Source organism: Pleuronectes platessa, chromosome 5, assembly GCF_947347685.1.
Source record: "Pleuronectes platessa chromosome 5, fPlePla1.1, whole genome shotgun sequence".
NCBI classification, from domain to species: Eukaryota; Metazoa; Chordata; class Actinopteri; order Pleuronectiformes; family Pleuronectidae; genus Pleuronectes; species Pleuronectes platessa.
Genome location: NC_070630.1, coordinates 21,930,634 through 21,945,276, shown reverse-complemented (window position 1 = coordinate 21,945,276; position 14,643 = coordinate 21,930,634). Strand labels below are relative to the sequence as shown.

Genomic DNA, 14,643 nt, shown 5'->3' with positions numbered 1-14,643 from the left:
TGTGACCATTGAAGCTGGGTTTTTATTGTTATTTAATGTTAAGGAAATAGAAGCTCAAGGTGCATTTTTTTTTTACAATGTTGCAAGAAAAACAAATCATTACAGTTTTCAATAATTTCCTTCAGTGATAATGTCACGGTGTCATACACTGTTTCTTCTTCTGTAGGTGAGTAAACTCGCTGCTCTTTCATCCTTCTCTCCAAACAGGACATTTTGAGAATGATATGTTACTATTACATGAATAAAGTAGTGGTTGGAATGTCAAAAGTCTTTGGAATGTTCTCTCTCTTCCTTCAGTGATGATGTGTGTGTTCCATATCCTTCGTTTCTTTGATGGCCAGTCTTTCGTGCTCTTTCCAAGACGTTTCTCCTTTGAAGCAGCAGCAACAGCACACTCTGCTGGTTGCAAAGAAAATTGGAAAAAGCTTACAGCACCTGGTATTCCCAGGCGGTCTCCCATCCAAGTACTAACCAGGCCCGACCCTGCTTAGCTTCCGAGATCGGACGAGATCGGGCGTGTTCAGGGTGGTATGGCCGTAAGCGAAGGAGTCCAGCCACAATACCTACTTTATACATGTGAACCACCACCATAATGATTACCACAGTTTGGGAGATTACAGAACTGTGTGTCTGTTCGTCTGATCAGTAACATCGGGGCCCCCAGGGAACTGTACTGCCCCCCTTCCTCTTCACCACATACACTGCTGACTTTAAGCACTGCACAGAGACGTGTCATCTGCAGAAGTTCTCTGATGACATGGCCATTGTGGGGTGTGTTGAGGGCGGGAGGGAGGCTGAGTACAGGGACCTGGTTGACCGCTTTGTGAAGTGGTGTGGGGAGAACCGCATGCAGCTCAACGTGACGAAGACGAGGGAGATGGTGGTGGATTTCAGGAGGAACAAGCCCCTGCCCTCTCCTGTCTGCATCGGTGGGACGGCTGTGGAGGTGGTCCCTGCATACAAGTACCTGGGTGTCACACTGGACAATAAACTGGACTGGTCCACCTACACAGGGGCCGTCTACAAGAAGGGCCTGAGCCGGCTTTACTTCCTGAGGAGGCTCAGGTCCTTCAATGTCTGCAACAAGATGCTGCAGATGTTCTATAAGTCTGTTGTGGCGTGCACCATCTTCTTTGCTGTGGTGTCCTGGGGTGCGGGCATCAAGGCTAAGGACGCCAACAAACTGAAAAAACTCATTAGGAAGGCAGAGTCTGTGGTTGTCTCTAAGCTTGTCACCCTGGAGGAGGTGGTGGAGGACAGGATGCTGGCAAAACTGCTGGCAATCATGGACAATCCCTCTCACCCCCTCCACAAAACACTGGACAAGCTAAGGAGCAGCTTCAGCCACAGACTCATTCAACCCCGCTGCTCTAAGGAACGATACAGGAAATCGTTCCTCCCAACCGCAATAAGACTGTACAACTCATCTACCTCTGTCAGAGCCACCATCAGAGAACTGCACTAAATATACCTGTCTCCTTGCACTGTGTACCCTGTACAACACTCCGCTCCATATACTGGAACACTTACTCCACATCATGTGATATGCGTTAATATAAACCATATTGATACTGTATATCATTTTATACAACAATACTGTCTTTTGCACACTGTCTACATATTCTTACACTCATAGTATATTATATTATCTATTGTATCGTCAAATACTTATATTTATACCCTTACTATATATCATATATTATATCATACTCTTTGTATATTATTTGTATAAGTCTATATACACATGTTTATACATGTGTACATGTTATTATTATTATTATTATATTTACTATTATTATTATATATACTGTTGCTGCCATTATTACTATATACTGCTAGTATATTGGTATAATTACTATCATATATAAATATATATTATGTTATATTATATACTATATATACTGTACTATTTTTTATATACTGTCTAACAATAACATTACCATCCTATCATCAGTACTATTACCATCATCTGCCACTGCACCTTATCTACCTATTTATCTTGTGTTTCTGTTTTTTATTCTTTCTACCTCAATATTTTTTATTTTATTCTATCGTATTGTATTTTATTGTATTCAAATGTACCGGCTGCTATGACGACTTAATTTCCCTTCGGGGAGGAATAAAGTAATCTATCTATCTATCTATCTATCGTTGCTTTGTGACCATTGAAGCTGGGTTTTTATTGTTATTTAATGTTAAGGAAATAGAAGCTCAAGGTGCATTTTTTTTTTACAATGTTGCAAGAAAAACAAATCATTACAGTTTTCAATAATTTCCTTCAGTGATAATGTCACGGTGTCATTCACTGTTTCTTCTTTTGATGGTGAGTAAACTCGCTGCTCTTTCATCCTTCTCTCCAAACAGGACATTTTGAGAATGATATGTTACTATTACATGAATAAAGTAGTGGTTGGAATGTCAAAAGTCATTGGAATGTTCACTCTCTTCCTTCAGTGATGATGTGTGTGTTCCATATCCTTCGTTTCTTTGATGGCCAGTCTTTCGTGCTCTTTCCAAGACGTTTCTCCTTTGAAGCAGCAGCAACAGCACCCTCTGCTGGTTGCAAAGAAAATTGGAAAAAGCTTACAGCACCTGGTATTCCCAGGCGGTCTCCCATCCAAGTACTAACCAGGCCCGACCCTGCTTAGCTTCCGAGATCGGACGAGATCGGGCGTGTTCAGGGTGGTATGGCCGTAAGCAAAGGAGTCCAGCCACAATACCTTATTTATACATGTGAACCACCACCATCATAATTACTATTGTTGCTTTGTGACCATTGAAGCTGGGTTTTTATTGTTATTTAATGTTAAGGAAATAGAAGCTCAAGGTGCATTTTTTTTTTTACAATGTTGCAAGAAAAACAAATCTGTGACAGTTTAGACCACTGTCCCTGTTTGGCTGCCTGTCGGCGGCGCGCATTGATGGATGGTGTGATCGGCAAGGCCCTCAAGCATACATTCTCTTTGTTCAAACACTCACAAACAATCTTACCCGCTCACCACGGCTCTGTACTGCAGACTAAAAGAGTCAGGGTGGGGCTGAGGGCTTTAAATATGGTGTCAGGAAATACCTGCTGCAACTGATTGGGCTGATTGGCCATGTTTGGGCCAAACCATTTTCCCTTGTGTCAAAGGGGGACACTGGACCTTGACATTGGACATTAATGAGTGACAATTTTAAATGTACTAGTGAAAATCACTAATCTGCTAAATGAAAGTAACATTAACATGCATGCTGTATTTTTTGATGAGTGTATTCATGGTTGGTTGGCAAAATGCTCAGTATTATAATCCCCCTGTTGATTGGGCCTGTCTAGTGGGAGGGGCCATGGGGTATATAAGGGGTGAGGTGCTGTCCTTCTGACAGTCTGCTGCATGCTGTTGCCGGAGGAGGTTGTCGGTGTTGTGCAGGGTGCTCAGCTCTCCACGGAATATCTACTGAGGTGATTATTCTATTATGTTGTAATTGAGTTTAATTTGCATTTATTTTGCTAATGGATTATTTGATTTATTGACATTGATTATTTGAAGTACCGGTATTTGATTTTGAATATGCTTTGATTTATTACAAGAGAATATTTGATTATTGATTATTTGAATTGATTGAATTATTTGATTGTGGAATTGGTTTTGAATATGGTTTTATTTGACTATTTGCAGATGTTTGGGTTTTGGCCTCCTATGTATGTTGTGCACTTATTTTGACACTTTGGGAGAATAAATGTTGTTATAAACCAATTTGCAACTGTGTGCCTTGCCATCTTTGGGTTTGAAAGTCCAGTCTTTTTAAGGTTACATTACCTTCACCCGAGGCGGGGTGTGACAATTGGTGGCAGTGGTGGGATGGCAGGCCGCAGAGGTTTTAACAAGCCTGGCAGAGGCAGAGCGAGAAGTGGGTTACGATCCCAAGTGTCAGTGCTAGCAACTACAGAGGAGGCTGAAGAGGTGGCCAAACCGAGGGCCATGGCTATGGAGCTGGAAGGGGCGGCGGCCATGGCTGAGGATCGTGAAGGAGTTGGATGGAACACCGAGGAGTCTGATGAAGATGTTCAAGGATATGAGAACTTGGGGGCTAGGCCTAAGCGGGACAAAGAGGGGTCTAGAAAGGCTAGGTGGTCTGCTGAGCCACCGAGGCCTACAACAATGCCAGGTGAACCTACACTGGTTGACATGTTCAAAGACTTTTTGATTGGCCAGCAACGTAGGGAGGGTGTATTGGTCCGTGAAATTCAGCAGTTAAAAACTGCCATTACAGTGCCCAACATAACCGCCTCACCTGTTAGCCAAAATGCTTACCCTCCTCTTAACCTACCTTCTGATGGTAGTCTTCGTGTGCAGATGCCTACAGACACACAGACACACACACACACAGCCACTCCCAGATCTCAAGCTTCAACACCAAATCCCCCTCCGTCTCCGTCCAGAGATTCTTCCAACACACCGCTGCGTCCAGGTCCAAAGATGCTTCCTTTCCAAGAGGGAGAGGACATGGAGAACTTTCTTGTGCGCTTTGAGCGGATCGCTCGCACCTGGGGCTGGCCTCCGTCTGAATGGGCTTGTCGGCTCATTCCCCTCTTGACGGGTAGAGCCCTGGATGCCTACTCCGCGATGGAGGAAGACGACTCCAACGTCTACGCTAGCCTTAAAGAAGCACTCCTTGCAAAATTCGACATCTCTCCTGAGACATACAGACTTCAGTTCCGGTCGACCTACATACCTCCTGGTGAATCTCCCAAGGAGACTTATAGCAGACTCAAAGGACTTTACAGAAGATGGATCAAGCCAGAGCAGCGGTCCAAAGAGGACATCGCCGAGCTTCTCATTCTTGAGCAAATGCTTCGCATGCTTCCCGACGAAATGAAGACCTGGGTCAAGGAACATGAGCCAGAAGATGGACTTACTGCGGCTAAGCTTGCAGGCCAGTACTTGAATGCTCGCAAAGGTCTCAGAATGCCAAGGCAACAGAATACCCGAGTAGCAGCCCAAGGGGCAGCTGACGTGTCTCACAAAGGAGGTGAGCACAGAGCCATTGGTCCCGTGAGTGTTCCAGGCACCTTTGGGGAGAAGAAAGGATTCTGGAGACCGGGTCCAGTGAAGGATCTCATCTGCTACCACTGTCAACAGCCAGGGCATTGGGCCTCAGTCTGTCCTCTGAAAGGGCCCAAACTGTCCGGCTTCTGTTATGTGCCACATCCATCTCTCCCAGCTTCAGTTGTGGCACCGTTCCTAGCACCAGATCCTGAACCTGAGCTTGAACCTGACACTGAGCCTATTATGATCCCAGCTCGTGTTAACGGTCGTCAAGTGCAAGCACTACTTGACACAGGTAGCTCTATGACACTGCTTAACCATTCCTTTGTCTTGCTTGGCAATCTTGACTATCGGCATGCCACCGCCATACAGTGTGTCCATGGTGATCAAAGAAGATATCCAGTGACTGATGTGACTGTCGTCATTGAAGACCAGGCTTTCTTGCTTCGTGTGGGGGTTCTTGAAAACATGCCCCATGACATGATCTTGGGCAGGGACTTACCCATTCTCCCTGACCTTGTGCATCAGGCACGCCAGAAGCGGGTGAAGTCCAATTCAACCCCAGCCATTCAAGAGGCTTATCCAGTACTTACCCGTTCCCAGACAGCCAAGACAGGGTTGGAGCCTCTTCCTGACTTGGACCCTTCTTTATGCCAGGCTGGACAAAAGGGACCCCGGAAAAGCAAACGCCAGCGCCGCCTGGAGAAGATCCAAGGTACTCCACTGTTAGGCAATCTATCTAACTTGAAACCTGATGAAGAGTGGCAGGTACCTGAAGACATCAGAGAGCTACAAAGAACCGATGCCTCACTGGTACCCCTACTGGCAAAGATGAAAGATGCTAACATCACCTTGCAGCCAGACCAGAGTGAGAAGTACCTCCTGGAGGATGGAGTCCTGTATACAGCAGGTCAGCCAGAGAATCGCTTGGTTGTTCCAACTTGTATTCGGCCTCTTGTACTCCATCTGGCTCATTCCATACCCTGGGCTGGTCATCTTGGGCAAGAAAAGACTCTGGCTCGAGTCAAAGCTCGCTTCTTTTGGCCTTTAATGGTCAAAGATGTCATTGAGTACTGTCAAACTTGTCCGCAGTGCCAGAAGACTTCTCCGAGACGACCTGAGAGAGCTCCACTACTACCTCTTCCTCTCATTGATGTTCCTTTCCGGAGGATTGCAATGGGTATCGTCGGACCACTGGAAAAGAGCAGTGCAGGCCATGAATATATCCTTGTCCTCTGTGACTACGCAACCAGGTTTCCAGAGGCCTTCCCACTGAGGAGTATCAAGACACCTAAAATCATTAGTTCACTTGTCCAGTTCTTCTCACGAGTTGGAATTCCAGATGAGATAATTACGGACCAAGGCACAAACTTCACTTCCAAGCTTATGAAGCAGCTTCACAAACAACTTGGCATTACTGGCATTCGCACAACCCCCTATCATCCACAAACTGATGGTTTGGTGGAAAGATTTAACCAAACACTGAAGTCCATGCTACGCAAATTCGTAGGCGACACCGGTCGAGACTGGGATAAATGGCTTCCCTTTGTGCTCTTTGCTTATCGAGAGGTACCTCAAGCCTCTACCGGATTTTCGCCCTTCAAACTAATGTATGGGTTCCCTATTCAAGGTCCTTTGGATCTCTTGAAGAAATCCTGGGAGTCCAAACCACCCACGCCACAGGGTGTGCTTTCTTATGTGCTGCAGATGCGAGACAGACTAGAACAATACCGAGCTGAGGCGAAACTGAATCTTGGAAAGGCCCAGCTGAAGCAGAAGACCTGGTATGACCAAAACGCACGACACAGGGTGCTACGGCCAGGTCAAAAGGTCATCCTCTTGCTTCCAACCTCCAGCCATAAGTTGCTAGCCCAATGGCAAGGTCCTTACTCCGTTGCCAGACAAGTTGGACCTGTCACTTATGAGATCTCTCATCCGGACAAAGGAAAGGCATCCCAGGTATACCACATCAACCTTCTAAAGGAATGGAAGGAGAGGAAAGGATCTGTGGAAGGAACTGATGTCCAGGACAGTCCAGAACTTGTGGAAAAGGGGATGCTGGCACGGGAAGTGGGAATGGAGGATGCCGAAGAGGATACAGATCTAGCCATGCTTACTACATCACAGCAACCTGACGTGAGTCACTTGCCTGCACAAACAGCCCTTGAACTCTTGCAGGTGTGTGAGGAGTTCCCAGACCTTTTCAGTGGAAAGCCCGGGAAAACTCCATTAATCGAGCATGTCATTCGGTTAAAGAACCCTACCCCTATCCGTCAACGCCCATACAGGGTGCCTGAGCGAATGACGGAACCCCTCAACAATGAGATACAAACCATGCTGGATCTAGGAGTGATCGAACCCTCAGACAGTGAGTGGTGTAATCCCATTGTTCTTGTTCCAAAGAAAGACAACACTATACGACTCTGTAATGACCTACGAAAAGTGAATGCGGTTTCTAAATTCGATGCTTATCCTATGCCACGAATTGATGAACTCCTTGAGAAACTTGGCAAAGCTGTGTTCATTACCACCCTTGACCTGTGTAAAGGATATTGGCAAGTGCCTTTGGAGAAGGAATCAAGGGAGTACACTGCCTTCCGTGGCCCAGAGGGTCTCTATCATTACACAGTCATGCCGTTCGGACTCCATGGAGCCCCTGCCACTTTTCAGCGGCTTATGGATCGAGTTCTGCAGGGATGTGCCCAGTTTTCTGCGGCGTATCTTGATGACGTGGTGGTCTTTAGTACTTCCTGGGAAGACCATCTTATTCACCTGCATCAGATCCTGTTCCGGATCCATTCCGCTGGCCTCACACTTAACACCCAGAAATGTGAGTGGGCCAAAACGGAGGTTTGCTATCTGGGCTACCATCTCGGCAATGGCCAAATACGTCCTCAGGTGGACAAGGTGAAGGCAATCCGAGACAGTCCTAGACCACGGACAAAGAAGCAAGTCCGGTCATTCTTGGGGCTTTCTGGGTGGTACAGGAGATTTGTGCCACATTTCTCTACCATCACGGCTCCTCTTATAGATCTGACTACCAAAGCAGCCCCTAATCCAGTGAAATGGTCAGAAAGATGTGAAACTGCCTTCTCCAATGTCAAAGCCATCATGTGCTCTTCCCCGGTCTTGCAAAGTCCTGACTTTAACCAAAGATTCCTTGTTCAAGTCGATGCTTCTGGTGTGGGCCTTGGAGCCGTCCTAGCACAAGGAAAGGAGGGTGAGGAATGCCCTATTCTCTATTTGAGCCGTAAACTGCATCCCAGAGAAACTAGGTACTCTGCCATTGAAAAGGAATGTCTTGCAATCAAGTGGGCATTGGACAGCCTTCGGTATTATCTTCTTGGAAGGACCTTTGATTTGGAAACGGACCACCGGGCATTGAGCTGGATCAACTCCATGAGGGATAAGAACTCCCGTGTCACCAGATGGTACTTGGCATTACAGCCATATTGCTTCAATATTACTCACAGAGCTGGAAAAACGAACTTGCTTGCCGATTACCTGTCCCGCCTGCCTGAACTTGCAGTTCCTGGAGAGGAGGGAGGTGATGTGACAGTTTAGACCACTGTCCCTGTTTGGCTGCCTGTCGGCGGCGCGCATTGATGGATGGTGTGAGCGGCAAGGCCCTCAAGCATACATTCTCTTTGTTCAAACACTCACAAACAATCTTACCCGCTCACCACGGCTCTGTACTGCAGACTAAAAGAGTCAGGGTGGGGCTGAGGGCTTTAAATAGGGTGTCAGGAAATACCTGCTGCAACTGATTGGACTGATTGGCCATGTTTGGGCCAAACCATTTTCCCTTGTGTCAAAGGGGGACACTGGACATTGACATTGGACATTAATGAGTGACCATTTTAAATGTACTAGTGAAAATCACTAATCGGCTAAATGAAAGTAACATTAACATGCATGCTGTATTTTTTGATGAGTGTATTCATGGTTGGTTGGCAAAATGCTCAGTATTATAATCCCCCTGTTGATTGGGCCTGTCTAGTGGGAGGGGCCATGGGGTATATAAGGGGTGAGCTGCTGTCCTTCTGACAGTCTGCTGCATGCTGTTGCCGGAGGAGGTTGTCGGTGTTGTGCAGGGTGCTCAGCTCTCCACGGAATATCTACTGAGGTGATTATTCTATTATGTTGTAATTGAGTTTAATTTGCATTTATTTTGCTAATGGATTATTTGATTTATTGACATTTATTATTTGAAGTACCGGTATTTGATTTTGAATATGCTTTGATTTATTATAGAGAATATTTGATTATTGATGATTTGAATTGATTGAATTATTTGATTGTGGAATTGGTTTTGAATATGTTTTTATTTGACTATTTGCAGATGTTTGGGTTTTGGCCTCCTATGTATGTTGTGCACTTATTTTGACACTTTGGGAGAATAAATGTTGTTATAAACCAATTTGCAACTGTGTGCCTTGCCATCTTTGGGTTTGAAAGTCCAGTCTTTTTAAGGTTACATTACCTTCACCCGAGGCGGGCTGTGACAATTGGTGGCAGTGGTGGGATGGCAGGCCGCAGAGGTTTTAACAAGCCTGGCAGAGGCAGAGCGAGAAGTGGGTTACGATCCCAAGTGTCAGTGCTAGCAACTACAGAGGAGGCTGAAGAGGTGGCCAAACCGAGGGCCATGGCTATGGAGCTGGAAGGGGCGGCGGCCATGGCTGAGGATCGTGAAGGAGTTGGATGGAACACCGAGGAGTCTGATGAAGATGTTCAAGGATATAAGAACTTGGGGGCTAGGCCTAAGCGGGACAAAGAGGGGTCTAGAAAGGCTAGGTGGTCTGCTGAGCCACCGAGGCCTACAACAATGCCAGGTGAACCTACACTGGTTGACATGTTCAAAGACTTTTTGATTGGCCAGCAACGTAGGGAGGGTGTATTGGTCCGTGAAATTCAGCAGTTAAAAACTGCCATTACAGTGCCCAACATAACCGCCTCACCTGTTAGCCAAAATGCTTACCCTCCTCTTAACCTACCTTCTGATGGTAGTCTTCGTGTGCAGATGCCTACAGACACACAGACACACACACACACAGCCACTCCCAGATCTCAAGCTTCAACACCAAATCCCCCTCCGTCTCCGTCCAGAGATTCTTCCAACACACCGCTGCGTCCAGGTCCAAAGATGCTTCCTTTCCAAGAGGGAGAGGACATGGAGAACTTTCTTGTGCGCTTTGAGCGGATCGCTCGCACCTGGGGCTGGCCTCCGTCTGAATGGGCTTGTCGGCTCATTCCCCTCTTGACGGGTAGAGCCCTGGATTTCTACTCCGCGATGGAGGAAGACGACTCCAACGTCTACGCTAGCCTTAAAGAAGCACTCCTTGCAAAATTCGACATCTCTCCTGAGACATACAGACTTCAGTTCCGGTCGACCTACATACCTCCTGGTGAATCTCCCAAGGAGACTTATAGCAGACTCAAAGGACTTTACAGAAGATGGATCAAGCCAGAGCAGCGGTCCAAAGAGGACATCGCCGAGCTTCTCATTCTTGAGCAAATGCTTCGCATGCTTCCCGACGAAATGAAGACCTGGGTCAAGGAACATGAGCCAGAAGATGGACTTACTGCGGCTAAGCTTGCAGGCCAGTACTTGAATGCTCGCAAAGGTCTCAGAATGCCAAGGCAACAGAATACCCGAGTAGCAGCCCAAGGGGCAGCTGACGTGTCTCACAAAGGAGGTGAGCACAGAGCCATTGGTCCCGTGAGTGTTCCAGGCACCTTTGGGGAGAAGAAAGGATTCTGGAGACCGGGTCCAGTGAAGGATCTCATCTGCTACCACTGTCAACAGCCAGGGCATTGGGCCTCAGTCTGTCCTCTGAAAGGGCCCAAACTGTCCAGCTTCTGTTATGTGCCACATCCATCTCTCCCAGCTTCAGTTGTGGCACCGTTCCTAGCACCTGAACCTGAGCTTGAACCTGACACTGAGCCTATTATGATCCCAGCTCGTGTTAACGGTCGTCAAGTGCAAGCACTACTTGACACAGGTAGCTCTATGACACTGCTTAACCATTCCTTTGTCTTGCTTGGCAATCTTGACTATCGGCATGCCACCGCCATACAGTGTGTCCATGGTGATCAAAGAAGATATCCAGTGACTGATGTGACTGTCGTCATTGAAGACCAGGCTTTCTTGCTTCGTGTGGGGGTTCTTGAAAACATGCCCCATGACATGATCTTGGGCAGGGACTTACCCAGTCTCCCTGACCTTGTGCATCAGGCACGCCAGAAGCGGGTGAAGTCCAATTCAACCCCAGCCATTCAAGAGGCTTATCCAGTACTTACCCGTTCCCAGACAGCCAAGACAGGGCTGGAGCCTCTTCCTGACTTGGACCCTTCTTTATGCCAGGCTGGACAAAAGGGGATGCTGGCACGGGAAGTGGGAATGGAGGATGCCGAAGAGGATACAGATCTAGCCATGCTTACTACATCACAGCAACCTGACGTGAGTCACTTGCCTGCACAACCAGCCCTTGAACTCTTGCAGGTGTGTGAGGAGTTCCCAGACCTTTTCAGTGGAAAGCCCGGGAAAACTCCATTAATCGAGCATGTCATTCGGTTAAAGAACCCTACCCCTATCCGTCAACGCCCATACAGGGTGCCTGAGCGAATGACGGAACCCCTCAACAATGAGATACAAACCATGCTGGATCTAGGAGTGATCGAACCCTCAGACAGTGAGTGGTGTAATCCCATTGTTCTTGTTCCAAAGAAAGACAACACTATACGACTCTGTAATGACCTACGAAAAGTGAATGCGGTTTCTAAATTCGATGCTTATCCTATGCCACGAATTGATGAACTCCTTGAGAAACTTGGCAAAGCTGTGTTCATTACCACCCTTGACCTGTGTAAAGGATATTGGCAAGTGCCTTTGGAGAAGGAATCAAGGGAGTACACTGCCTTCCGTGGCCCAGAGGGTCTCTATCATTACACAGTCATGCCGTTCGGACTCCATGGAGCCCCTGCCACTTTTCAGCGGCTTATGGATCGAGTTCTGCAGGGATGTGCCCAGTTTTCTGCGGCGTATCTTGATGACGTGGTGGTCTTTAGTACTTCCTGGGAAGACCATCTTATTCACCTGCATCAGATCCTGTTCCGGATCCATTCCGCTGGCCTCACACTTAACACCCAGAAATGTGAGTGGGCCAAAACGGAGGTTTGCTATCTGGGCTACCATCTCGGCAATGGCCAAATACGTCCTCAGGTGGACAAGGTGAAGGCAATCCGAGACAGTCCTAGACCACGGACAAAGAAGCAAGTCCGGTCATTCTTGGGGCTTTCTGGGTGGTACAGGAGATTTGTGCCACATTTCTCTACCATCACGGCTCCTCTTATAGATCTGACTACCAAAGCAGCCCCTAATCCAGTGAAATGGTCAGAAAGATGTGAAACTGCCTTCTCCAATGTCAAAGCCATCATGTGCTCTTCCCCGGTCTTGCAAAGTCCTGACTTTAACCAAAGATTCCTTGTTCAAGTCGATGCTTCTGGTGTGGGCCTTGGAGCCGTCCTAGCACAAGGAAAGGAGGGTGAGGAATGCCCTATTCTCTATTTGAGCCGTAAACTGCATCCCAGAGAAACTAGGTACTCTGCCATTGAAAAGGAATGTCTTGCAATCAAGTGGGCATTGGACAGCCTTCGGTATTATCTTCTTGGAAGGACCTTTGATTTGGAAACGGACCACCGGGCATTGAGCTGGATCAACTCCATGAGGGATAAGAACTCCCGTGTCACCAGATGGTACTTGGCATTACAGCCATATTGCTTCAATATTACTCACAGAGCTGGAAAAACGAACTTGCTTGCCGATTACCTGTCCCGCCTGCCTGAACTTGCAGTTCCTGGAGAGGAGGGAGGTGATGTGACAGTTTAGACCACTGTCCCTGTTTGGCTGCCTGTCGGCGGCGCGCATTGATGGATGGTGTGAGCGGCAAGGCCCTCAAGCATACATTCTCTTTGTTCAAACACTCACAAACAATCTTACCCGCTCACCACGGCTCTGTACTGCAGACTAAAAGAGTCAGGGTGGGGCTGAGGGCTTTAAATAGGGTGTCAGGAAATACCTGCTGCAACTGATTGGACTGATTGGCCATGTTTGGGCCAAACCATTTTCCCTTGTGTCAAAGGGGGACACTGGACATTGACATTGGACATTAATGAGTGACCATTTTAAATGTACTAGTGAAAATCACTAATCGGCTAAATGAAAGTAACATTAACATGCATGCTGTATTTTTTGATGAGTGTATTCATGGTTGGTTGGCAAAATGCTCAGTATTATAATCCCCCTGTTGATTTGGCCTGTCTACTGGGAGGGGCCATGGGGTATATAAGGGGTGAGCTGCTGTCCTTCTGACAGTCTGCTGCATGCTGTTGCCGGAGGAGGTTGTCGGTGTTGTGCAGGGTGCTCAGCTCTCCACGGAATATCTACTGAGATGTTTGGGTTTTGGCCTCCTATGTATGTTGTGCACTTATTTTGACACTTTGGGAGAATAAATGTTGTTATAAACCAATTTGCAACTGTGTGCCTTGCCATCTTTGGGTTTGAAAGTCCAGTCTTTTTAAGGTTACATTACCTTCACCCGAGGCGGGGTGTGACAATTGGTGGCAGTGGTGGGATGGCAGGCCGCAGAGGTTTTAACAAGCCTGGCAGAGGCAGAGCGAGAAGTGGGTTACGATCCCAAGTGTCAGTGCTAGCAACTACAGAGGAGGCTGAAGAGGTGGCCAAACCGAGGGCCATGGCTATGGAGCTGGAAGGGGCGGCGGCCATGGCTGAGGATCGTGAAGGAGTTGGATGGAACACCGAGGAGTCTGATGAAGATGTTCAAGGATATGAGAACTTGGGGGCTAGGCCTAAGCGGGACAAAGAGGGGTCTAGAAAGGCTAGGTGGTCTGCTGAGCCACCGAGGCCTACAACAATGCCAGGTGAACCTACACTGGTTGACATGTTCAAAGACTTTTTTTACTGCAGGCTGGGACCCCAGCAAATGGGGCCCCCACATGGTCGAGGCTATGACCAACCCAGAGGACCACCTTACCAACCACCCCCTCAGAGACAAGCCAACATCCCTTACCCAGTCCCATATGATGTGGATCTAGCCACCCAGGCCCCCCTGAGGGAGTAGAGGAACCAATGAGGATGTCCGCCACCAAAAGGGGGACTGATGCAACACTTTGGACTAAACACCGAGCCACTTGTGTCATGTGACATCGATGGTGTCCCTCATCTCATGCTGGCAGACACTGGAGCAACATACTCCTGTCGGCGGACCAAACAGCCACTTTCAGAAAACTCCACTATGGTGGTGGGAGTTACGGGGTCCCCAATTAGACAGTCCTTCACCCAACCCCTCCGTGTGACGCTGGGAAGCCACACAGTTTCTCATGCATTCCTCTCTGCCCCAACATGCCCGGCCAACTTATTAGGACGTGACTTGATGTGCAAATTCAAGTTGAAGATTTATCTCGATGAAAAGGGGGTCCAAATCACCTCTGAAGTCCCAGAAACCACAAGACAGCATCCAATTCGTATCCTATTCACTGGAGAAACACCCCAACCGCAGGATCAAGAAGTGTTTTGGCTCAGATTGATGCCCAC

The 14,643-nt window shown here is 47.6% G+C and overlaps 2 non-coding genes across 2 annotated transcripts; both read right to left on the bottom strand.

The window, feature by feature from the left end:
- Nucleotides 1–423: 423 nt before the first annotated feature.
- Nucleotides 424–542, bottom strand: LOC128440941 (5S ribosomal RNA). Its single transcript, XR_008338648.1, has one exon. It is a non-coding gene; the product is annotated as a 5S ribosomal RNA (ribosomal RNA).
- Nucleotides 543–2,580: 2,038 nt separating this feature from the next.
- On the bottom strand, nucleotides 2,581–2,699 carry LOC128440940 (5S ribosomal RNA). Its single transcript, XR_008338647.1, has one exon. It is a non-coding gene; the product is annotated as a 5S ribosomal RNA (ribosomal RNA).
- Nucleotides 2,700–14,643: the final 11,944 nt, after the last annotated feature.